The 23,546-nt window shown below is 50.4% G+C and overlaps 1 protein-coding gene across 2 annotated transcripts in view; it reads left to right on the forward strand.

The window, feature by feature from the left end:
* Positions 1-3,752: 3,752 nt before the first annotated feature.
* Positions 3,753-23,546, forward strand: part of EPN2 (epsin 2) — an 81,970-nt gene continuing 62,176 nt past the window's right edge. For both annotated transcript variants that reach the window (XM_044249344.1, XM_044249343.1), the window contains exon 1: positions 3,753-3,850. The gene's annotated coding sequence lies outside the window, so the exon portion shown is untranslated. The remainder of the gene's footprint in view (positions 3,851-23,546) is intronic.

The following is a 23,546-nucleotide window of genomic DNA, read 5'->3' on the forward strand; positions in this document are numbered from 1 at the left end:
AGCTTAACCCACTGAGCCAGCCACCCAGGCGCCCTGGGGGGTTGTTTTATAATGATTAACCCTCCCTGCTCCTGTCATCCAGTCGGTTTTTTGTCATCTACCTATCAGAGGGGAAAGGGTGGAGGGTTCCTTCTAGGTTGGTGTAAAATCCTTCTAAGGGTGGTTTCCTCTTAGGATGGGTTGGAGGGCAAAGGACCCTTGTCCCCTCCTGCCTTTCTTCCCACTACCCTGCATTAATTCTTTTCACTCAGCATGTTCTCCTTCCTAAGACATCCCTTGGCCTGCACGGCCATCTCGATGCTTTTGGAACACCGCTCTGACCAGCCCCAGTCACTGCCTCATTATGCATCTGGAACCAACCTCCAAATCCTAGTGAAAGAGGATTTTACCCCCATTTTGACCTCAAAGGTTCTAATTAAGTTCTTCTTTCCAGCTTCTCTTAAAAGACCCTGCAAAGCATCCCCTGGGGGAATGGAAGCTATCCCCTTCAAGCAATAAGGACTGCCCTGAGCCAGCAAGACCTCACCCACAGGTGATCCACTCCAAGACAGTGATGGACGGATCTTTACTGCACACCTGCGGGGACCCACTGACCTTTGTCCTACATTTTCTTTGCATAAACCTGGAAGTATTTTCAGCACTTTGGAGACAGTTTTTGAGAAGTGAGTCCACTGTCTTCCTGGTTTGGCCTCAGTGAAATAAATTCCTTTCCTGCTTTAACTGTGCTTGTCTCTCTGCCTTTGGATTTTGTCAGTGGCAAGTGGTGGGACATGGTCTGTTTGGGAGCCCTGGAGCCAGGCGCTCGTGTATTCCTGGGCTCTGGCTCCACGGGGAAGGGCGGATGAAGTGTCAGCTCCACCCCTGTGCCCTGGGACTGCTTTGGGTTTAGGCAGTGTCTGGCTTATCCTGCAGCCTCTTCTGTAAGACTGTTTCCACGCTCTGGACCAGAACCTGGGTCTGAATAGCAGCATGGTTGTCTGCTGCATCTGTTTCCTCATCTGGAACTAGGGGGACTAGGACTGCTGACCTTAAGGGCTCATGGTGAAGGTGTATTCAGAGAGGGACCATGAAAGACAGTGAGATGCTTCACATCTCAAAGCAGTTTGGGAAGGAGACACCTCTTTATTTATTTATTTATTTGACAGAGAGAGACCACAAGTAGGCATAGAGGCAGGCAGAGAGAGAGAGAGGAGGAAGCAGGCTCCCTGCCGAGCAGAGAGCCCGACTCGGGACTCGATCCCAGGACCCCGAGATCATGACCTGAGCTGAAGGCAGCGGCTTAACCCACTGAGCCACCCAGGTGCCCAGGAGACACCTCTTGGAGGAATGCAGGAATGTCCCCTCTGACCTTGCACTTGGGTGGTGGTCTTTCGGCCTCAGTTGGCCCTGCTCCACTCCCCAGCCTGGCTCTTTCTCCTGCTTTCCAACTTACTTCCTGGGTTGTACTTAAGATCATCCTCTCTCTCTCTCCCTCTTTTCTTTTTTTTTTTTTTAAGTCTATTTATTTATTTGTTATTTATGTATGTGATCTCTACACCCAATGTGGGGCTTGAACTCAACCCCAACATCGAGCGTTGCATTGCTTCTCTAACTAAGCCGGCCATGCAACCCCCCTCCCCCTACGCCATGGTCTCTTTATCTGTATCCAGGTCTTTCCTCAGAATTTGCGTGTTTATGTCTGCGGCTAGGCAGACTTGTTAGCTGGGTGCAGAAGGCAATGGGCTCTACACGTGGAAAAACTGGCCTCGATGACCAAGTCCTGGCATCTCTCCAAACCTCAAATTCTCATCTGTAAGATGTGGACATTAAGACTGCTCACCTTGTGGGGCTGTGGTGAGGTTTAGGGCAGCCGCTGTTCAGTGTGGTCCAGCATCCAGCCGTACGTGGCTATTTAAGTTCATTAATTAAAGTTAAATAAGGTCTTAAAGATTCAGCTCCTTGGGTCATATTAGCCACATCCCAAGCGCTCATATGTGGATGGCACAGCTAGAGAACATTTCTATCATTGCAGGAAGCACTACGGGGCAGCTCCATCTAGGGAAAGCCCTAGAGCCCGCACCGGGCACCCACAGGGTGAGTGTGTAATTCATAGGAAGCTTCAGACTCTGGGGACAGGGATCATGGTTTCATGAAAAGCTCTCCTCTTCCAGAAGGCCCAGCAAAGAGTGAGTTGCAGCTTACAGGGAGTGTTGGACTGGTTGAGGGCCTTCTCCAGCAAAGGGGCGGGCCAAGTTCAAAACGGGGAGCTTGGGTTCCTGCCACGAGGCTAATTAACTATCCGGGTAGAGAAGGGACATTGAGCAGTGGGAGGGGGTTGCAAACCCTGGGGAGGAATTTCTAACATCTGGAACCACCAGTGTTGGGCTTTGTAGAGGAAAAATGGCCACGTGACTTCACAACTGCATTTGTCTCTGCGTTTCTCTCTCCTCATCCCCCCCTCCTTCCCCTCCCTCTCCTTTCTTTCCTCCCCTTCCCTCTGTTTCTCTCTCTCTTCTCCCCTTTCCTTTTGCTCTTATGTTTTTCCCTGAGAAAGGAAGTCTAGATTTCAGCTTGGAAGAACAGAAGGGAAGTCTTCATCCATTGGACTTCTTCACAGAGAGGAGGAATAGTAAGCTTAGAGAAGTGCAATGACTTGTCTAAGGTCTCTTAGTAACTGAGGGCAGAATGGGACTCAGAGACGCAACTTCCCTGAAAACCAGAGCTTGGCAGAGTCTTGATGTCACCTGGGCCTTCTTAGAACACAGGTAACAGGGATGGTGCTGTCTGCCAACCCAGGGAGCTCTGAACCACACCCCAGAATCTGCTCTGAGGGGTTTCTGCTGACCCCACCCTGTCTGGAGTGGGTTAGTCAGCCGCAAGGTCCCAGGAACCTCTCCAAGGTCTGCCTCTTGTCCAGCTTCATCTTCGACTCCTTTTGAGCCTTGCACAGTGCCTGGTGCCTCATGGGCCCTGGATGAACCAGATGGAACGGGCAGCTGTGTTGCTTTTGTGAGTTTCAGGTCGTGTAAATTCCTCATGCGAGGATGACGGTGGGCCAAGGGCTCTCCATTTTTAGTGTTAAGGATGTCTCTGGCTGTCTAGCAAAGCCGATGCATCCCCTTCTCAGAAAAATTTTTGAGTGTGTTTGATTGAAGAATTAACACACATACGGAAAAGGGCACACACCTGAAGTGTACATCAGTGAATTGTCACAAAGTGAACACACCTGTGACAACAGCACTCAGCTCAAGAAACGGAAAGTGACCAGCGCCCCCAGAGCCCCTTGTCCCTTCCAGGCTCCACCTCCTGAGAGAAGCCCCTGTGGGAATAATGTTTCCAAGTGCACGCTGCAAGGTTCAGAACGGAGTTTCCGCGCTGGTGGAGGACTCCGTGTGCTTGCCTGAGGGTGGGGAGATGCTTGTGGAGTATGGAGTGGGGGTTTTGTGGGGAGGTGTCTGAGTGCGTGGGTTCAGGTATGAATTCGCGAGGGTTTGTGGACGATTGGGGGGGTCCTTGAGATGCATGTGTGGAGTTTGGGGGGACGCTTGAGGGATTTGGGCGTAGGTCGAGCGGCACCGCGGGAGCGTTTGGCACTCTGCGCGGGGTCTTGGGTTTGTGGGGGGAGGTCGCGGGGGCGGGCCCTCGGCGGGGGCGGGGCCTCGGCAGGGTGGAGGGGCGGGGCCGGCGGGCGCGCGCACGCCGCCGGCGCGCCCCCTCCCGGCCGCCATGTTGGCTGGTGTGTGGGTGTCAAACGGAGCCAGACGCGGCGGCGGCGGCGGCTGCGGCGGCTCCGCAGGCTCCGGTCGCTCCCGCCTCACCAGCGCTACCCGCGGCCGCAGCCGCGCACCCAGGCAGGCTCGGAGGAGTGGAGGTGAGCCGGGGCCGACGAGCCTCGGGGGGCGGGAGCGGGGCCCCGGGACGTGGACCCTCCCCTCCCCAGGGCACGGACTCCCTCACGGCGCCGCTCCCCTCTAGCCAGCCCCCCAGAGCATGCACCCAGGTGCCCCAGCTGGGTCCCACTCAGGTGGGACCCCTTTCTTTCCCACCAGGCCCCGCCCCACGGGCTGGAGCATGGCCCCCTCCCCATCTGGATCCCTCTTTCCGCTGCAAGGACCCCCCCCCCCATTTTCCTATCTGGAAGCTCTTCCTTTTACATCCTCCGGAGTCTGGGGCTCTCCTCTTACTCCCACCCAAGATCCAGGATTCTCCTCAGGCCCTCATCCTCTACCTTTCAGCTTGGAACAACCCCGCCCCACCTCCCCAGAGCACTTTCCTCCCCTCCTCCGGCCAGGCGCCTCTTTCCTCCCGAGCCGAGCGCGATCTGCCTCCCGCCCCCGTGCACCGCCCAGCCCCTGTTTCCTCCAGGAATCGGGGGAGGGGTCCTCTCTGTCTTAGGATCCGGTCCCGTCCCCCCTCGCCTTCGGGCTGGAGCGGGGCCCTTTTCCCTCCCCAGGGACCAGGTTCTCCCTCCCCACCCCCGACCCCCACAGCACAGCGGGGACGGGGGCGGCCGAGCCTGGTTCCAGCTGCCTTTTGTTCCGCGTGGGATGGCAGAGACCCCGCCCGACGGTCCTGTTCGGCTAATTCGGGTGGGTGAATGGGTGCGTGGGGGCCGGCCTCTTCAAGGAGACCCTTCCTCTCTCTGCCTGTGGGGCGGTTCCCCCTGAGCTGAGCGCGTTGGGAGAGGCTGGCCCTTCCTAGAGGAGTCCGTGCCAACAGGTTTTTGTTTGCGACCTGAAGTTGGCCCAGTGGCTTTGCGGGGCGGGTTGGGGAGGATGGGGGCAGCTTGCTCTCCCCAGAAACCCCAGCTGGGGCCTGTGAAAGTCCATTCCGCCGCCCAGGGGCACGGCCTGGGGTCCCTTCACTGATTTGCCCGGGGGATGCATCTGAAATCCGTGCTTTAAGAGAGGATGGGGCTTGACCATGTTGGGCTTCAGGTGGGGGAAACTGAGGCCCAGAGATGTAGTGATTTGCCCAAGGTCATGCAGTGATACCTTGTCACTGCCAGAACTAGAAGCTTGGTCTCCGGGGTGCTCTCTCCACACATTTGAGAAATTTTTTTAAAGAGAGATCTTCAGGATAACACCCCCTCCCCCTTTTTATTTTTAACATTCACACAAGATAATGGGCTGGGAAAGATGTGAAGTATGAGTTCCACCTTTCTACCTCCAAAAAATGCCCTGTGAAAGAAGAGGTTGGAATAGGAGGTTGAAATAATTGAAAAAGGTGAATTTTAATTACCTCCCCTCCCAATTACGTAAGATAATGAGGATTTGGCAGAAAACATGTACATCTTGTAGCTCTAGATACCAGATGATAGGTACTGGCAAAATCATATACTGAATGCCGCACAGCAGTGATTGAGTTCGTACTGATAATTAAGTTTTCATCTGTATTTAAATGAACATCGGAAGGGACTACAGGGTTTTTTTTTTTCCCCTGACTTGTTCTTATTCCAGTGATTGTATTTGGGATCAGTGATGGTGTCAGAGAAGCCACCAAGATCTGCTCTTTTCTCTATCTGTATTTTTGCTTTTATATTTTTAAAGCTTACTAGTTTCAATATGGGCTTAGTCATGTTACCACTGGGCTTTCTTCTGTAAGCGTTGCATGAGATAATACTGGCCAGTAAAGAGTTAGATAAAGGGCAAATTATTGTTAAGACACGATTCAGGATTGCATCCCACAGGGCCCTGGACCTAGAGCAAGTTTGGATGGTCCTGTGGGATGTACTGATCTCTCCCCCTTTACGCAAGCTTTTTGCCTCCTTGAACCTTGGGTGGTTTGATGGAGAACTCTATCCCAGCAAGGTGTGTTGTGTCAAACACGGTGGCCGATGTGCAGAGATGTAACTTGCAAGTGATGATACCTAGCTTGGTGTATGCAGCCTTGGAAATGGCCCATCCCTTGTAAAAAAAAAAAAAAAAAAAGCCTTTGTAGAAGTATAATTGATGCCTCCTAACATAACTGTCTTCCCTGGTAAGGTGTGAATTTCGTAAGAGTTGGGATTCTGATAAGAGTCCTCCAAAAGTAGATGGAGGGTTTTTAGGACTTTGATTTGTTTTAATGGCATCAGAACTTAAAAGTGGGCTCCTCCCCCCAAAGATTGCATTAGGATGAGGGTAACTTCCAGTTCTTTGTGGACTAAAGTGCCAAGAAATTTTCGTGCACGGAACTGTCCTTTCATACTCCTGGAAGCGTGTTAAAGTTTTTAGGGCTTTTTGGCAGTTGTTCCTCCTGTCTCCCAGGACCTTCCTATCATATTGACGGATCATGGATGACTGTGGTGTTTGTCGTTTCATGGCATGAGTACCTGGTGACCCTGAGCCTTGCAGAAATGAAAGGATTTGGGGCGCCTAGGTGGCTCAGTGGGTTAAGCCTCTGCCTTTGGCTCAGGTCATGATGTTAGGGTCCTGGGATCGAGCCCCACATGGGGCTCTCTGCACAGCGGGGAGCCTGCTTCCTCCTCTCTCTCTGCCTGCCTTTCTGCCTACTTGTGATCTTTGTCAAATAAATAAATAAAATCTTAAAAAAGAAAAAAAAAGAAATGGCTTGCATTTGGGGAACTTGAGGTTGGGGGATATGAGGAATTTTCTAGTTGAGACCCTGCCACCCATCTGTCTGCTGAACTCTCTTCATCTGTTCAGTTTAAACGAACGTCTTCTGTGTAGGCCTTGCCAGCCAGCGCCACCAGTGCTTCTCTCCAAGCCTCAGCGCCCCGCAACAGTCTTTGGAGCGAGCACATAATCACTTGATCTCTGTATCTGGGGCTCTTGTGGCACTGTGACGTCTTGAAGGCCAGTCTTGCTCTACTTCTCCAGCACCTACCCCAGTCTCTGACACATGGTAGCTGCTTAGTGAAAGTCTGAGATGTGGATGAGTTGCCCTGGGCAGGGGCGGAGGAGCAATCTTTTATTGATCCCCTACTACAGGATTCACGGTTCTCTCCTGCTCTTGCAAAAACCACTACTGTTGGTCTAGCCATCATGTGTCATATGGGTCTGTCATGTTACGTAACACATGGGTGTCATCGGCCACAGGCATATTATCCCGCTTCTGCAGTTGAGGAAGCTGAGTGAGGCTCAGAGGCTTAAGCCATGTGCTCAAGGTCGCACAGCTAGTAAATGATGGGGCCTGGATTCGAATGGGTTTATTGGATTCGGAGATATTCTTCTACTTGCTTTCTCATTTGAGAAGCCAAGTCTCACAGAGACGAGGAAACCTGCATCAAGGCCTGCTGCAAGTTGATGGCGGACTGAGTCCTGTGGGACAATGCAACTAAGATTGAGGAGGGCGGGAGAGAGCACATTTTGTTTTTGTCAGCTGCACTGTGAAATGACAGTTTATGTCCATCTGTTGAGTTTTTGAAAATTGACACGCTTTCTGATCACTTTGTCAATGGAATTTTCTTTGGTCTGATTGAGCTTGTTCGCCGTCTCTAAGAATAGAAACTTACAAAAACAAATAGAGTGAAGTAAGTGTCAGCCCTTCAGTGAGTGTATTGAGTGTAACCCATCTATGGACTTTTTGATTAGATCTATTTTCCTGTCATGTGGTTAAGTTTTTTATGACTTGAAATGCAAAGTTGTGTCAGCAGACTTTTTTAACGTCATTTCATTTTGTCTTCGCATCAACATAGAAATAGGAAAACAAAAAAGGGCACCTGTACGGATCAGCCTGTTAAGTGTCCTTTTCTTATCTCAGCTCAGATCTTTAAGTGACCTATTCTTGATCTCAGCGAGATCTTGATATCAGGATTGTGAGTTCATGCCCCCTATTGGGCTCCGAGCTGGCCAGGAAGCCTTCTTTAAAACAACAACAACAACAAAAAAAACAAACAGCCATATAAGATGGGATTACCCCACCCATCTTCAAGTGGAGATAGAGACCCAGAGAGATTAAGTAACTTGTGGGGCAACTGGCACAGCTGGGAGTCAAACCAAGGCCTGGGTGATTCCCAAACCTGGCTTCATACCCCATGAGACCCTCTGTGTTAGGTATGCTTATCTAAATTATGGCATACACTTGTGGTCTTGAAAATCACCACCAAGTCGATGTAGAAGGCTGGGAATGGTGTAGAAGGCTGGGAATGGTGAATGAGAGTTCTTTTTCCTAACCTAGGATCTGTGAAAGCCCTGTGGGTTGAATGTCAAGAGTTTAATGAACCACTTGAACTGATAGACGCCAGATTTAGGATTAGATTAAAAAAAAAAAAAGAAAGGTTTGCCTCCTTTGAACCAGATCGGCAACATTGTTAAAATGCCCGGTGTACATGCATTGGATTCTTTCTGGTGACTCATTCCCAGCATCCCCAGGTGCTGGAACCTTTGTGCCTGGGCACTGACAAGCCTTCCTGTCGGTCAAGGCTGCACTTCAAGTGCTCTGGAGACAGAACAGGTAACTTCTTCTCTTTCTGTTCAAAGCAGTGCTAGGCAGCGGGTGCACAGAGGGCTGTAAATGAAGGGACCACCCCCCCTTCTTTTCATGGCAACCCTGCTGATAAATGGAACAGGGAAAAGCAGGCTCGTCCTGAGGGATGGCTGACTGTCTAAGGCTGATGCATGATGTGGATTTAAAAGCATCTATAATTAATCACTTCTGAGTGCAGGCTTCAGCCTTCCTCTCACTCCCACCCCTCTTAAGCTAATGTCATCGTCGCATCACGGTGGCTCAGTAGCCGAGGGCACCAAATGGTACAGAGAATTTGACTACAAAGGCCATGTGAGAAATAGCTTTGGATTCAGACGTGGGTACAAATTGGTCTCCTGGCTGGGTGGCTTTGAGCACTCTAATCACTGAGCTGCGTTTTCCTCCTCTCCCAAGTGGGGCTAATAATAACCATCTTGCAGAAGAGACTGGTGTTTCTCAGACTCCAAGCATGCATTGGAATCACCCAGAAGTCCTGTTAGACACATTGCCGGGCTCCACCCCCAGAGTGTCTGAGTCAGTAGGTCTGGGATGAAGTCTGAGAAAGTACATTTTCAGCCAGTTTCCAGGTGCTGCTCACATTCCTGGCCCTGGACCCAGATCTGGGGACCCTGGCCCAGAGGACTGAATACGAAGGGGGTGCCTGATTGCTGGGATACTCAAACACAGCGGTGCTTTTCTGCCTCTGAAATGTGCCTGAATCACCTACAAGATGATGGCATGACCCTTGAGAAGAGAGTTTCATTTGTCAAAGAGATGTTTTCACCTTTGTTCTTCTGTGATCAGAACTGGGACTGTGGTCCCAGGCATCATCACTGTGTGAGTTAGTTGGGGTGTGTTCGTTCATGAAGGGGCTGTAAGACGTCAGTGCCCTTCAGAGGGGCAGTAAATCTAGGATTCTGTTAGAAAAGCCAGTTCAGGGGCGCCTGGGTGGCTCAGTGGGTTAAGCCGCTGCCTTCGGCTCAGGTCATGATCTCAGGGTCCTGGGATCGAGTCCCGCATCGGGATCTCTGCTCAGCAGGGAGCCTGCTTCCTCCTCTCTCTCTCTGCCTGCCTCTCTGCCTACTTGTAATCTCTCTCTGTCAAATAAATAAATAAAATCTTTAAAAAAAAGAAAAGCCAGTTCATCGTTCCCACACATCAACAAGACATTCACTGTCAAGGCTTTTTAGAAATGCAGCTGAGAAAGGGCAGGGCACCAGGAGACTCCCACGGGGCCATTAGGGATGGCCACTGGTGTTAATGGAAGTCACTCCTCCTCCCTCCAATGGTTCAGATTGATTAAATATTCTTCGGTGTTTAGAGTTTGTGGGGGGTATTGTTTTCCTCCAATAGTAATTATCAGCTTGTCCATCAAAACCAAACCTGTGTGTGTGTGAGAGAGAGAGAGAGCCCTGACAGTTTTTGAATGTCTTCTATGTGCCAGGCCCTATGCTACTCTTCTTATGCACAATACTGAATTTCTGTCATCCTGCAGGGTCACTATTTCTCTTTTTGCATATGCAAAAACTAAGGCTCAGAGGGGTTAAGCTGCCTGCCTCAGGCCACACAGCCAGTTAAGTTACCCCAGCTGGTATTCGCTGCCACCTGTGTCAGATTCAAAACCACATTATTTCCTCTCCCTCACTCTACAGCCCTGCCAGGTGCTCCCACTGCTTCGCTGTACCTGGGAGGTACGCGTTTTACAACAGATGAACGGACTGTGGCTTGGAGGGGTCAGGCTTGTTCCTGTGCCCCCAGCCAGTCTCATACCTATCCATCTGGTTTTGGAGCCTCATGAAGCTGTTTCTATGACAACCCCTCACCTCCCTGTCCGGGGCCATGGAAGTAAATTCAAAGACCTGTGTCTGCCTTGTTGCGTACAGCAGGGACCTGGGAGGACCCCAGCTGGCTTGGCTGGGAGGAAGTCTGTGTGGGCTGGTAAGGGTTTTTGTGTTTGCAAAACTGTGTTAAAATAATTGCCCAAATTGCTCTGAGGAAAGGGCTCATTTCTTTTTTACTCTGTAATCCTAAAGCTCTGCACATTGGCTCTGTAAACATGACACATGGGGATTAAGGACTAAAAAAAAGTCTCCTGGTTAATGCCGGTTGTTAAAATGTGATTGGGTTCCTGCAGCATAACTCGATAGTCTTAAAAAGTTCTACAAATAAAAATATAAAGTGTCTCCTTCCTCAGCGGGCAATTAACATATGACTTACAGCAACTGGGTGATTTTTCTGGTCTTAACAGTGTATGTGGAGGTTGGGGTGTGATCGCTTTCCCAAGGTTTGAAAATGGCCTGCAGCTCCCAAGCCAAGGAATGGTAAACAGCTATGTGTCAGTACCTGCCCTGTGCTCTCGGGAGGCCCGGGAGGTTTGGACTCAAATTTGTTGTTTTGTAAACTCTTTGAGGCTGAGGTGAATAAATCGTGAGAGCTAGAAGGTGGGCTGTTCAGAGTTTGCACCCTTCCCCTCCCTCCCCCCAAAAGTCGTAGTGGAGGAATAGTGACAGCCTGAAAAGTCACATTTTTAACTTGAAAGCAACCTCTCCATGAGTGCCTGTTTGATATCTGTTGCTGTCCTGGGGTACAGTGACTGTACTTGGGTCCAAAAATTTGGGAAACAGAGGACAAGGGGAAGAATTTTGATAGCGCTTTATGAGAAGCAGTCCAGTTGATGTAGACTTATGGGCGTCAAGTCAAGGACAATTTCATGACATTAGAGCAGAATATTTGAGGTCGGCGTCGGCCTGGAAAATATGCATGTGGTCTCTAGTCAAAATGATGGGTGTAAATGAAAGGCCATGTTTCCTGCCACTGATTGAGAAGACAAAGTTAACGTTTGTGAGACAATTAGAAGCTGGTGATTTGCTGAGCCGTGATTTTGATTCTTTGTCAGGGCATCGAGAATGGAGAAGAATCTGGAAAGGTCAGGGAAGACATCAGGGAGAAGGTGGGATTTGAGGTGGACCTCAGAGGACAGGGGACAGGGTCCAGGTACAGAAGACAGATGGGAAGGCATATCAGAAGGAGGGAACAGCAGGGGGCAGAGCTTGGGGCACCCCACATTCACAGAGGCAGTTCTGCTCTGTGGATGCCCGCTGGGAACAATGAGGACTAAGGTGGCCCGATGGCCGTAGACTCTGACGAGGCAGCGGCCCCGGGATTCGGTGCTGTTAGCAGTAGGGAGTTCAAGTGTTTGGGGAGGGACCCTGGGGCAGGGCCTGACCGGGCAGGTTGGTGAGACTGGATGGGTCGCAGTTCCAGAGAGAACACAGGTGTGTTTCAGCGCGAAGGGAGGTCCTGGAGCCCTGGTCTTTTCGGGGAGAGGCAGGGGCCCTGGAGGCCTTGGCGCTGGCTGGGAAGTGTGGATGGGACAGCCTTCAAGCCCGCAGTTTTCCTCCTTGGCTGCACCTGCAGATCACGTGGCCTGAGAAGCTTTTTTAAAATGCTTGTGCTGGGGCTCCACCCCAGACCAGGGAGGGAGAGCCAGGAGTTTTTTTAGAAGTGCCCCAGATGATTTTCATGGTTTGCGTGGGCTGACAAGATGAACTGTGTGCTCAGGGGAGCCTCTGGGAATGTCAGGGATTAGAAGGTGGGAGAACATTGGAGCCAGAAGCCTGTGCATCGAGGAGATGTGGGGTGCTGGGTCCTGAGTTACTGTGGAGGAACTGAGGACAGGCTGCGGGAAAGAGGGAGGGGGCGTCAGAGAAGGTGGAATCGTGCCAGGGACAGATGACTCCCCAGGCTGCTGGAGTTTGCCTTTGAGCTGCTTTGCCAGCAGAAGCTGGTGTATAGCCAAGACTGTAAACCCCGGTGAGGGCAGGAGAAAAGATTGGGTCCCACCTGTTTGCTGATCCTAAAGATAGTTGTGGTTCAGAGTACCCGACTGAGGCAGATTCACTTTATCCGTGGATGATCAGAAGGGAGGTTTTACCCCGTGCATCTGATGCATGTCACCATATCATAACTTGGATGTTTCCAGAAAAAAATTAGTTTGTGGTCCAGTCCATCTTTAGTGTTTATTGAGCACATATGTATTGTGCGCTGTAGGATGGGAATGCATCAGTGAAGAGCTGTGTGTTCCTGACCCGAATAGCTCGTGTTTTGCAGAGAGCTGCTCCTGATGGAGAGAAAGTAATGGCAGCCCAGGGAGGGAGGAATGGAAAAAGTGGTATCAGACCCCGAGAGTGAATCTGGGGGTCACAGAAGGCTTCAGAGGAGACGTTAGGTAGGAAGGAAAAGTGGGAGCTCTGGGCCACACCAATGAAAGGCCTCGGGGCCAGAGAACTGCACTGCCGAGGGCCTGAAGGGTGGCTCTAGCCTGGCTGAGCAGGGCGGGTGGGGTGGAGGGAAGGGCTGGATATGTGGCAGAACCTGCCCAGTGCTGAGTGCGCTGAGTCGGCCGTGGCTTTTGCACAACCTTTCGGTGGCTGAGTGGGCAGTGCTCTGGGTCCTCCACTTTGCCTCTGATCAGAGCAGCTCTGTGCCGCTCTGAATGTGGGAAACTAAAAAGAGCTCCTTTGAAAAGTGTTCCTCTACTGTTTAAAAAAAAACCCAAAGTGATCTCATTGCTTTCGGTGCTGGGGAGTCACTGAGCCAGAGGGTGCCCTGTGGGTGGCTGGCTGGTGGGGGCAGGGCGGAGGCTTCCCCAGGGAGCTGCACAGCCCTCCCTTCTCCATGCTTGCAGGAGAAGGCAGAGTTGAGAAGGGTTCTCAGCCACGATACTGTAGGCCAGTGTCTCAGGTCCTAGGTGAGGTCTGGGCATGTGCCTGCATTGCTTATGGCTAGCCGGTCTGCTGGGAATGGAGCTCCCGATGCTTACACTCAAGCAGCTTTTATTTTTCGTTTTTTTTTTTTTTTGTTTTTTTTGTTTTTTTTTTTTGTGAGGAAGCTTTGTGCCCAAATGAGGCTTGAACTCGTGGTCCCGAGAGCAAGAGTTGCATGCTCTACCCACTGAGCCTGCTAGGTTCCCCAGGCAGCTCTGTTTCTCCAGAAATCCCTGGAGAATTTTGTGAGTGGGTTTGAAGGTAAGGGACCTAGTGGTTAACCCTGGGATGCGTGTCAGAGAGCTCCTGGGCCAGGCACTGTGCAAAGTACCCAGGAGATGCCCAGCCTTCAACTCTTCCTTGGAGTAGACTAGACGAAGTCGTCCATGGGCCCCATTCAGCCCACAGATGTGTTTTGTTGGGCTGTACTGTCCTTTTTTAAAAAATGAAATTTGGTTGTTGTATTAGTTTCCCATGGGTGCTATAACAAATGATCACAAATGCAGTGGCTTAAAATGGTCGTCCTGCGAGTTAGACTTCCAACACAGGCCTCCGGGGGGTAAAATCATGGTGTAGCCTGGACTGTGTTCCTTCTCGGAGGCTTTAGGAGAAGATCTGTTTCCTTGCCTTTTCCAGCTTTTACAGGGTGTCCACGTTCCTTGATTCATGGCCCCTTTTGTCTTCAAAGCCAGCAGTAGCTGGTCCTGTCCTCATACCGCATCACTCTGACACTGACATCTGCCTCCCGCTTCCACTTTTAAGGATCCTTGCCATTACATTGGGCCCACTGGATAATCCGGGCTCCTGTCCCTGTTTTGAGGTCGGCTGATTAGAAACCTTAATCCCGTCAGCTATCTTAATTCCTCTTTGCCGTGTAACTGGGATTAGGATGTGGACGTCTTTGGGAGGCCATTATTCTGTCTACCAGAGTCGCCAACAGGAAAATCAGGAGATCTTACATAGCAGTCCAAACTTGGAGCTTCATTGACAAATCAGAACACTTGGCAGCCGGGGGCCTGCACTGTTGCCTGGCAACAGTGGGTCAGCGCCAATGTCGGCGCCATCTCTGGATGGGGTTTCGTGTGCCCGTTCTCCACAGCCCCTACCCCTCCCATGATGCCTCCTCATTTCCCTTCATTCCCTGGGCCCTGCTCTGGAGACCAGGGCCTTACACAGCGTTGGCCATGGACGCGTCTTGGGTTCAGGGTGGTAGAGCTCGCCAGCCTCCCTGTTTGATGCCTTCTTCCTTGCCCTCCCTGCTTTAGACGTTTGCCTCGCACCCTCCTCTGCCTGGCACACAGCCACCCCTTCTCTCCATGCCCCCCTCTCTGTGACCCAGGCTCTACATTCCAGAGCATCTCTGATGCTATTTTCGGTGGTATCGTTTGTACCATAACCCCTTGTCTCCTGTCTTCTCCTTTTCTGGCACCCAACACTGGTACATTCTGGTGCCTTCCATTTGATGTCTTGCACTGGCATTTGTGAATAGCTAGTCTTTATGATGCATCTTTAGAACAGTATCCATCAGAAGTCAGGATCAGACAACATTTAGTCGAGCACCTACTACAGGCCATGCACTTTCCTAGATACTGGGAAGACAACAGGGTGGGAGGGAGGGATACCTGCCTGGCCTCCCACCCCTCATCTAGTTCTGGAAGACGAAGGAGAAGGAGGAGAAGCAAGTGGATAGGCAGTTGAAATTTTAGCCTCCTGTTGTAGCATCCTGAGATGAGATGAGAGCTTGGCAGCATCCTGCTTCCTTGGTGCAGGGAGGCGAGCTCTATCTGCAGCGGTGGGGGTTCCATAGCTCTGTTAAAGGCATTCCAGTGAAAGATTTCCCTGTTTCCTGACCCTAGCTGATAGCTGAATTCGGGGCAGGCATCTTGGAGGTCTAGATAATGTATCGATTTGCAGGGTGAAGGACTAGGTCAGATGAGTCCATGTGTTGCTGCCTGGCAGTAGGAACTGGTTCTTTACCAGGGATCCCTGTATGTGGCCTCTTGTGGATGGGCCTGCCCTGGTGACCCTAAACTGTAGGGCACAGGAGGAGGGCCCCAGGTAGAGCCACCAGAACTTGACAGCCTTGGAGCATCTAGTTCTTTTTACTTCTGCAGAGCATTATCCAGAATATGAAAGATTCGGGAATTGCTTGAAAACAAAGCACAACTTACCATTATGGAGAATTTCAATCATATAAGTATAGAATACCTGAGTATGCTCATCTAGGATCCTGCCCCCTCCCCCCTCTTCAATTATTTCCAAAGCAAATCCCAGACTTACATCATGGATAAGTGCTTTGATACACATCGCAAGCAGATATGGGCTCTTTGGAAACTTGTTTTTAAGAGAAGACTGATCACCTGCCATCCTAATTTTGATTTTTGAATGCTCTGGGATTGAAGCTGACTTTCTGCACATGTGGAATAATGATGCACTTTAAAAAAAAGATTTTATTTATTTATTTGGCAGAGAGAGACACAGCAAGAGAGGGAACACAAGCAGGGGGAATGTCAAGGGAGAATTAGGCTTCCCGCTGAGCATGGTGCCCAATGTGGGGCTTGATCCTAGGACCCCGGGATCATGACATGAGCCAAAGGCAGCCATTTAACAACTGAGCCACCCAGGTGCCCCAGTGATGCATCTTCATACAAAATCTTAATGTGGGTTGAGTTTTTTTTTAGCACTTCTGTTGGGGCAAAACAATGATTTAAAAAAAAAAAAGATTTTATTTATCTATTTGAGAGAGCAAGGGAATGGGCACGCGCAGCACAGGATGAGGGAGAGAGAGAATCCTAAGCAGATTCTGTGCTGAGCATGGAGCCCAATGTGGGGCTCGATCCCACAACCCTGAGAACATGACCTGAGCCGAAATCAAGGGTTGGATGCTTAACCGACTGAGCCACCAGAACAATGAACATTTTCCCATTTTAATTTTTTTATTGTAAAATACATGTGACACAAAATTTACCCTGGTAGCCATTTCAAAGCATTAAGAATTCAGGGGCATTAAGTATATTTACGCTGTTGGGCAGTGATTACCACAGTGTTGTTGACAGACTTTTTTCATCACCCCGGAAGGAAACCCGTACCCATTAAGCAGTTGCTCCTGATCCTCCCATCTCCCAGCCCCTGAAAAGGACTGATCTGCTTTCTGTCCCTAGGATTTGCCTGCGTTGGGCGTTTCACATGCATGGCGTCCTCCATATGTGACCGTCTGTGTCTGGCTTCTGTCACTTAGCAGTGTTTTCCGGGTTCAGCCCTGGGGTCACATGTGTCATTCCTTTTTATAGTCGAATAGTATTCCATTGTGTAGCTCTACTGCAGTGCATCTGCCTGTCCGCTGATGGACACTGGGGTTGTTTTTGCCTTTGGCGATTGTGAGTAGTCACCGCTGTAACTTGTCAGTGCCCACTTTGAAACGTGGTGATGCAGTGCATGGACCAAAAAGAAAATGTCATGAATAAGGGGTAGGAGGGTGGTCACTTCCTGAATCCTTTGATTTTAACACATTTATAGAGAACTTCTTCCCGAGGTATATCATACATAACAGCAAAGTATACTATGTGTAAGGGACTCGGAGGCCTCTGTTATTTTTTGGTTTTGGTGGCCATGAGGCCTGCTTACTGGTTGCCAGTCTTGGGAGCTCTGAGAGCTGAGAGATACCAGCAGTGGGTCTGAGTGTGAGCAGTGGCCTTTCTCTGCATTGGCATTGAGGGAAATGCTTGACTCTTTCCGCTCCTGCATTATGGGGACAGTCTCAGTGTTCTTGGTGTTTTCATGAGTCACTTCCTTTATTTCTCTACTTCAGTAAACAGCATCTGTGCCCTTCTGTTGTTATGACAAGGTGCTGGAGTTCAGGGGAGCAGGCTAGGTATGTCATGGTCAGGAAGACAGCGTGAACTTGGTGGCATATTGTATGTGTGGACCTTGATTTTGGGTAGGCTTTTATTTTCAGCATGGATTTCAAGGGCAGCCCAGGATACACCCATTGTGGACCGGTGGGCACCCTTCCGAAGGCTGCCCTGTGGGGTGAGAAGTGGCATATGCTCTCGTTGCAACACGGTGTGTGTCCTCCTTCAGAGGGTATCAGGGAGGCGTTCATCTCAGGCCCCAGGGCAAGGAAGAACTTCTGTGAATCTGCTTTATTTCTTGCTTGTGGACAGAGAACCCTCTTTGCTTTGGCCGTCAGGAAGCTCAGCTCGAAGTCAGTCCGTGTTAGCTCCAGTGTGGCCTGTACTTTGGGTTCTAACCCAGCACCCTCTCCTTTCCTTGTTGCCTGGATTTCTTTGTTGAGGTGCTTTTCATTGTCCTCTGGGCTTCTCTAAGCCAGTGGTTTTCTGCTTGGCTCCTATGCTTTGTCAGAATCGCCTGGGGAGCTGCCTTATTTTTTATTTTTTATTTTTTTTAAATGCCAGTGTTCATGCCCCACCACCTTCTGTTTTAATTGTTCTGGGAGGGGGCCTGAGCCCAAGTATGTTTCCAAAGCTCCCCAGAGATTCACATGTGTGGGTTGGGAACCTGCTACTTAAGGCCATTTCATATTTGTTTAGCACACAAGGGAGGGGGACGTAAATAGACAAGGAAGGAATGTGGGAGGACAGCCTTACCCAGAGTAAGGTGGTTTAAGCTCAGAGATGCTGGGTAAAGAGGATTATGTGGTGTCCAGTGGTTTTCCTGCCAGTGGAACCAGTGGGACAGCTCCGAGGGACTTCTCTCTGGGGCCAGAACCGCAGAGGCCCTCACTCCTGGACCAGGGTTGGGGAGGAGCCATGGGGATTTGACTCTGAAGATCTCAGGCCTGCCTAGGGGGTACGGCTTTTTAACCAGGTCTTTTTGGGCCATTCAGGACCCACATCCCATGCTTGGGACCTAGTTCGTGCTTAATTTTGATTTGTATTTCAGTCTGCTCTACCAAAATAGACTGTAATACAATATTTCCAGGTTGATTTTCTTTTTTATCCTGAGTCTTGGAGAATATTTATGGTGCCTCTTTTAATGGTCATCGAAGAAAATTTGGAAGTAGGAAGGATCAGACTCGAACTTGACCTGTGGCCTTGTCACTGCAGTTGCTGTTAGTAGCTAGGTTTGTTTTCTCTAAATCATTGGTTTGTTTAGTACCCAGGGGTCTTGACAGTCTGTGCAACCATCACCAGAATGGTACAGAGCTTTCCCTTGAACGACCATGGTGGGAAGAGGTCAGCACTTCCTGTGGTTTGTCCCCTCCTCTGTTGCTGGGGGCATCGGGGTCTGCAGCTCCCAGAGGTGTCAGGAGGCCGAGAGGGAACTCTGCTCTGCTGGCTGGAGAGGTTGATTAACCAGGTGGCTGTGGGTGAGGGTGGGCGGGGCTGTTGGTGATGGTGCTCAGATGGGGAAGCATGGAGGGGAAGCGGTCAGCGGGGAGGATGACTTCAGAGCTAGACAGGGGAACTAAGGACCTCTAGCACTGTGTGCATTTCAGAGACTTCTAGAGAGGCACACTGGCCTCTCTGGGCCTCAGTTTCCCCATCTCTGATGTACATTAGAGAGTAGACTAAGCCATACCTAATCTGATGCCCAAATGTTGTCTTCTGTTCTTAGGTAAGAGCAGCGGTCAAGCCGGCAGCACTTTTGTTCACTGAATGTGACTTTTCCCTTTGGTAATGCTGAGCCCATAATATGTTGCTGAGGTGGGCATCAGCCTGTTCCTCCCACACAGTTGATTGCCGCTCTCTTCTGGGGTCCCCAGAAGAGATAGGGCGCCTGAGTGGCTCAGATGGTTAAGCATCTGCCTTCGGCTCAGGTCATGATCCCAGGGTCCTGGGATCAAGCCCCACGTCAGGCTCCCATCTCAGTGCAGAGCCTGCTTCTCTCCCACTCCCCCAGGTTGTGTTCCCTCTCTTGCTGTTTCTCTCTCTGTCAAATAAATAAATAAATCTTTAAAAAAAAAAAAAGGAAGCCCCCAGAAGAGGCCACAGGCCAGTTCCTTAGGAACAGAGTGAGGTTCACCAGCTCACTCTGATCCAGTCCAGAGAGCTGGTCTAGGTCGTGGTCAGCTCGCTCACTTCAGGGAGACCCGTGACCTGTCCGTGACGGTCATTTCCTTCTGGGGCCCTCAGCACTGGCATCACATGGGGACACCAGAGGGGTTTCATGAGCAGGTCTGCCACACTGGGGGAAGGCCCCTGATTTCTCTGCCCACCGCTGTGACGCACGCCTGCCCTGTTCCTGAGCCATCCCCTGTGAAAGAGGTCAGCTCTCCCACAAGGCTGCCTGTCCCAGGAGGAGGGCAGGCCCTTGCTCTGTGCTGCATCCGGCTGGGGGCCTGGTGGCGGGGGGGTGGCATGGGATAGACTCGCCACTTTGAGTTTGCGTTTGGGTGCTGTGTCACACTGCCGACTGGTGAATATTTAAGAAATCTTTTAGGTAGAAACTTAAAAGTTATTATCAAGGTCTTTGTTGTTGTTCTTTTCGAATTGGAAGAAGGAAATCCATTTAAAATTTGAAAAGGGGAAATGTCTTCTTTAGGAGAAAAAACTCATTTTGTAATCCACTGGCTTCCGAATTGAGGCCTCAGAAATGAGATTTCTAAAAAAACTGCCCTGCGAGGCTCATGGAAATATCATTTAAATCAGTCAGCCTAAGGTCGTGCTCCTTCTGGGAGGTCGTGTGGAAACACGGTTTTGCTGCTGCTTTTGTTGAAGATGAAAGAGCGCACTACCTCCTTCACTTGGCATCTTTTGAGCGCTGAGTCACTTCAGAGAGAAATTTCCAGACCAATGAAGTATCAACCCTTTGAGGGCCAAAGCCTGTCCTCACTTGCAGCTTTTGTTTCCAGCTTTCCCCCCTTAGTTCTCCAGGGACTGAGAGAGAGAGAAGAGAGAGAGACAGAGAGAGAGAGAGAGATGGGCAGGGAGGAGGGCTGCCTCCTGGGGAGCTTGCACTCTCTGGTGGGTCTGGAGGGCGGGATGCCCCTTGCCCTGGAGGGCCTGGAGGAAGAGTCTCTCCTGGCCTCATCTCTCACCGCTGTCCTCTCTCTGCTTGCCGCGCTGGGGACCGAGCCACTTGTTTTGCTTGGAGTGTGCTCTGCGGGCCGCTCGCCCACCTTGATCACCCCCTTGCCCAGTCCACACCTGGTCTGTACCCTTTGGGCTTCCACCATAAGGTATCAGCTGTGTTTCCTGCTCCCCATGGGCTGTGTCATGTGCCGTCTTGGCATACGGGACTTGTGTTGGATCGACCCGCCTACCCCAATACTCTGCTGCTGCCTGGCTGGTCGCCGGTGCTGGGGACTCTCTTGCTGCTCAAGTTGGGGGGGGCTCGTGGTTTCTTGTTCTTCCCTTCTTTCCCTTTGCCCCTGCTGATCAGAGAGAGACCTGTTCGGGGCCGGGCATGGGGTGGAGTGGGGGTGAGGGGTAGGAGGGGTGAGTAGGGATGGGAGGGTGGGGATGGGGGTGCACAGATCTCTGGGCAGTACAGGGGAGAGTACAGGTTGGAAAGGGGTGTGGACAGTTGGGAAAGACCACCATAGGCCATTTGCAGCCTTCCAGGTGTGAAACCTGCAGAGCCTGGCGGAGACTGTGGCAGGGCTGGCTGCTGGTGCCTGCCCTTGAGCTTTCCCGGGGTCGTGGGGGCTCTCACAGGTGGGCCAGCAGAGGAATGGAGGGCCCAGGTGACGCTTACTCCTGTCCTGCTGAGGCCACCAGCATCTGGGACCTGCTGGCCAAGGGCTTTGGTATTGTTTTAATGAGGATAGGGCTTACATTTTTTTTTTTTTAAAGATTTTATTTATTTATTTGACACACAGAGAGATCACAAGTAGGCAGAGAGAGAGGGGGAAGCAGGCTCCCTGCCGAGTAGAGAACCCGATGCGGGGCCCAATCCCAGGACCCTGAGATCACGACCTGAGCCGAAGGCAGAGGCTTAACACACTGAGCCACCCAGGCGCCCCTTACATTTTTTTTTTTTTAATGTTTCATTTTCTTTTTATGTTCTTTGGAATAGGCCACACATTGACATAGGTCTAAAATAAAAAGATACAAAAGTATACTTTGAGAGATCTTGTCCTTCTCCTCTGATGTCATCTGCCTTGTTCCCCACCTCCTTTCTCCTTAATAGATAACCCCTTTCAGTAGTTTCGATATCTTTCTAGTATTCCTTTACACAAATAAGACAAACACAAATTTACAGACTTCTTCCTTCTCCCTTTTTGTTCCCACACCTAGCCTCTACACATTGCTCTTTGACCGACCACTGTAGCCAGGAGACTTTTCTACGTCAGTATTTGGAGAGTCTTTGTCATTCTCTTTGAGCTATGTAGTATTCCCTTTTCTTGGAGGAACAAGAGTCATTTCCCTTGTTTTACTTTGTTTTCTGTCCCATCCCTTCTGCAGTGGCATTCACGCACCTACACCGTCATCTTACCTGCATCCTTTTGGGCACCTGTAGGTGGACCTGAGGGTCAGGTCCCTGGGACATCGCTGGGGCGGGGGCGGGTAAACAAGTTTGTGGTTTGATTGATTTTGCCCGCTTGCCCTCTGCAGGGCTGGCTGCTGTTATACTGCATCAGCAACTGAGAGTGCCCGTTTCCCCACAGCCTCGCCAAGAGAACGTATAGTCAGATGTTTGGATTTTTGCCAACCTGACAGGTGTCCAAAGTATCTCCATGTGGTTTATTTTTGTTTGTTTGTTTGTTTGTTTGTTTTGCTTGCTGCTTGGAGTTCATTTTCCACTTGGTGGAAGGTGCACGGTTACAGGGTGTCAGGAAGCCTTGACAGTGGCTTTGATAGTAGGAGTAGGGTCCTCTCAACTTCCTTTTTGGTGTTTTGCTATTTTGATATACAAGAACCCAACTGCTTCTGCTCAGTGTAGTTTTAATTTACATTTTTCTGAAGTGTTTAAAGACCATTTCTATTTTTGCGTGGACAGTTCTTTTCCCATCTTGAGATGGGGTATTGGTTGTTTATTTCTTCGTTTCTGTGAGCTCTTTTGGTTTTCGGAAGATGAGTTTGTTATGTTGTGAGTTGTAAAAATTTCTCAGGCTAGGAATTAATTTCAATCTAGCCAGACTTTTTCAAGTACTTCCTTCCCACCCCATCTCCTGTGTTTAAGGATTCAGACTGTGGCCTTGGGACAGAGTCTGGTCTCTGTTGGGACAGAACCACGACCCTGGCTTCCTTCCATGATTTTTAAATTAATTGACCACAGACACATGTTCAACATGAACATAAAATAGTGTAGAAGCATTTGGAGTCTGCATGGGGATGGGCCATTCGATGCTGTGAAAATAAGCAGCCCCTCACGTGTCTGTGGCCTAACTTGTCCTCCTGCTGCGTGTCCGGCACGTTTGGTCATCATAGTCGTTCACGGGCCCAGGCTGATGGAAGCACCCTGTCTGATTCTCTGTTATTGGTTAACGGCTTTGATACACAACTTATATACCATGCAGTAAAGTTCACTTGTTTGAAATGTACAGTTCAGTAGTTTTTTGTGTATTCAGAGTCGTACAACCATCCCACACAGTTGTATTTTACATTTCATCACTCTCCAAAACACCTCATATCCATTAAGCAGTCATCCCCCCCGCTTTCCGTCAGCCTCTGGTCTCCTTCCTGTCTGTGTGGGTGGGCCTGTTCTGGACATTTCGTATAAACGGGATTATACACTATGTGACCTTTCGTGGCTGTCTCCTCTTCAGTGTATTTTCAAAGTTTCTCGTGTTGTAGCATGTATCTGTACTCCATTCCTTTTTAAGGCTGCACAGTTTTCCATTTTATGGCTACACCACATTGTCTTTATGCGTTCGTCTGCCGACCGACAAAGCTCTTTCCACCTTGGAACCATGAACATTGATGCACAGGTCTGCGTGTGGACATGGTTTCCCTTCCCGTGAGTAGATAAGGAGGTCCATCTTCAAGGCCTCTACCATCACCACCATTTGAGAAGGGAGTTCAGAGAATCACACACTGGCTTTTAAAGTGTTTGACAGAAAAACGCCACATGTCACTTCTCGCACAGTTTGTTGGCTGGTGCCATGACTGACCTCAGAGGGGGGTGGAGAAACGCAGAGGGACCTGACCTGGAAATACTTGGTGAGTAGAACTCATTACTATGGCGAAGAACAAGGGGCTTTTGTGGGACCCAGGAGAGCAATTCCCCAGGTCAGGGGACAGGTCAGGCCAGGAAGGGTTCATCAGTCAGGCAGGAGCTCCAGGGTAAAAATTACCTGGAACGAAATGGGTCAGTCTTGAAAGCTGGTCCATAAGAAGACCTCAGATCCTCCAAGGAGCAGCTTGGGAAGGAGTGTGTGATGATGGTATGGGAGAGGAGAAAGGCAGCCTCACCGGAGTAACCTTAAATCAGCCCAGGTTAAGGACTGGGCTCGTCCCGGGTTTCCACAGGGCGTGTTGTGGCTCT

This window comes from Neovison vison, chromosome 5 (assembly GCF_020171115.1).
Source record: "Neovison vison isolate M4711 chromosome 5, ASM_NN_V1, whole genome shotgun sequence".
Lineage (NCBI taxonomy): Eukaryota > Metazoa > Chordata > Mammalia > Carnivora > Mustelidae > Neogale > Neogale vison.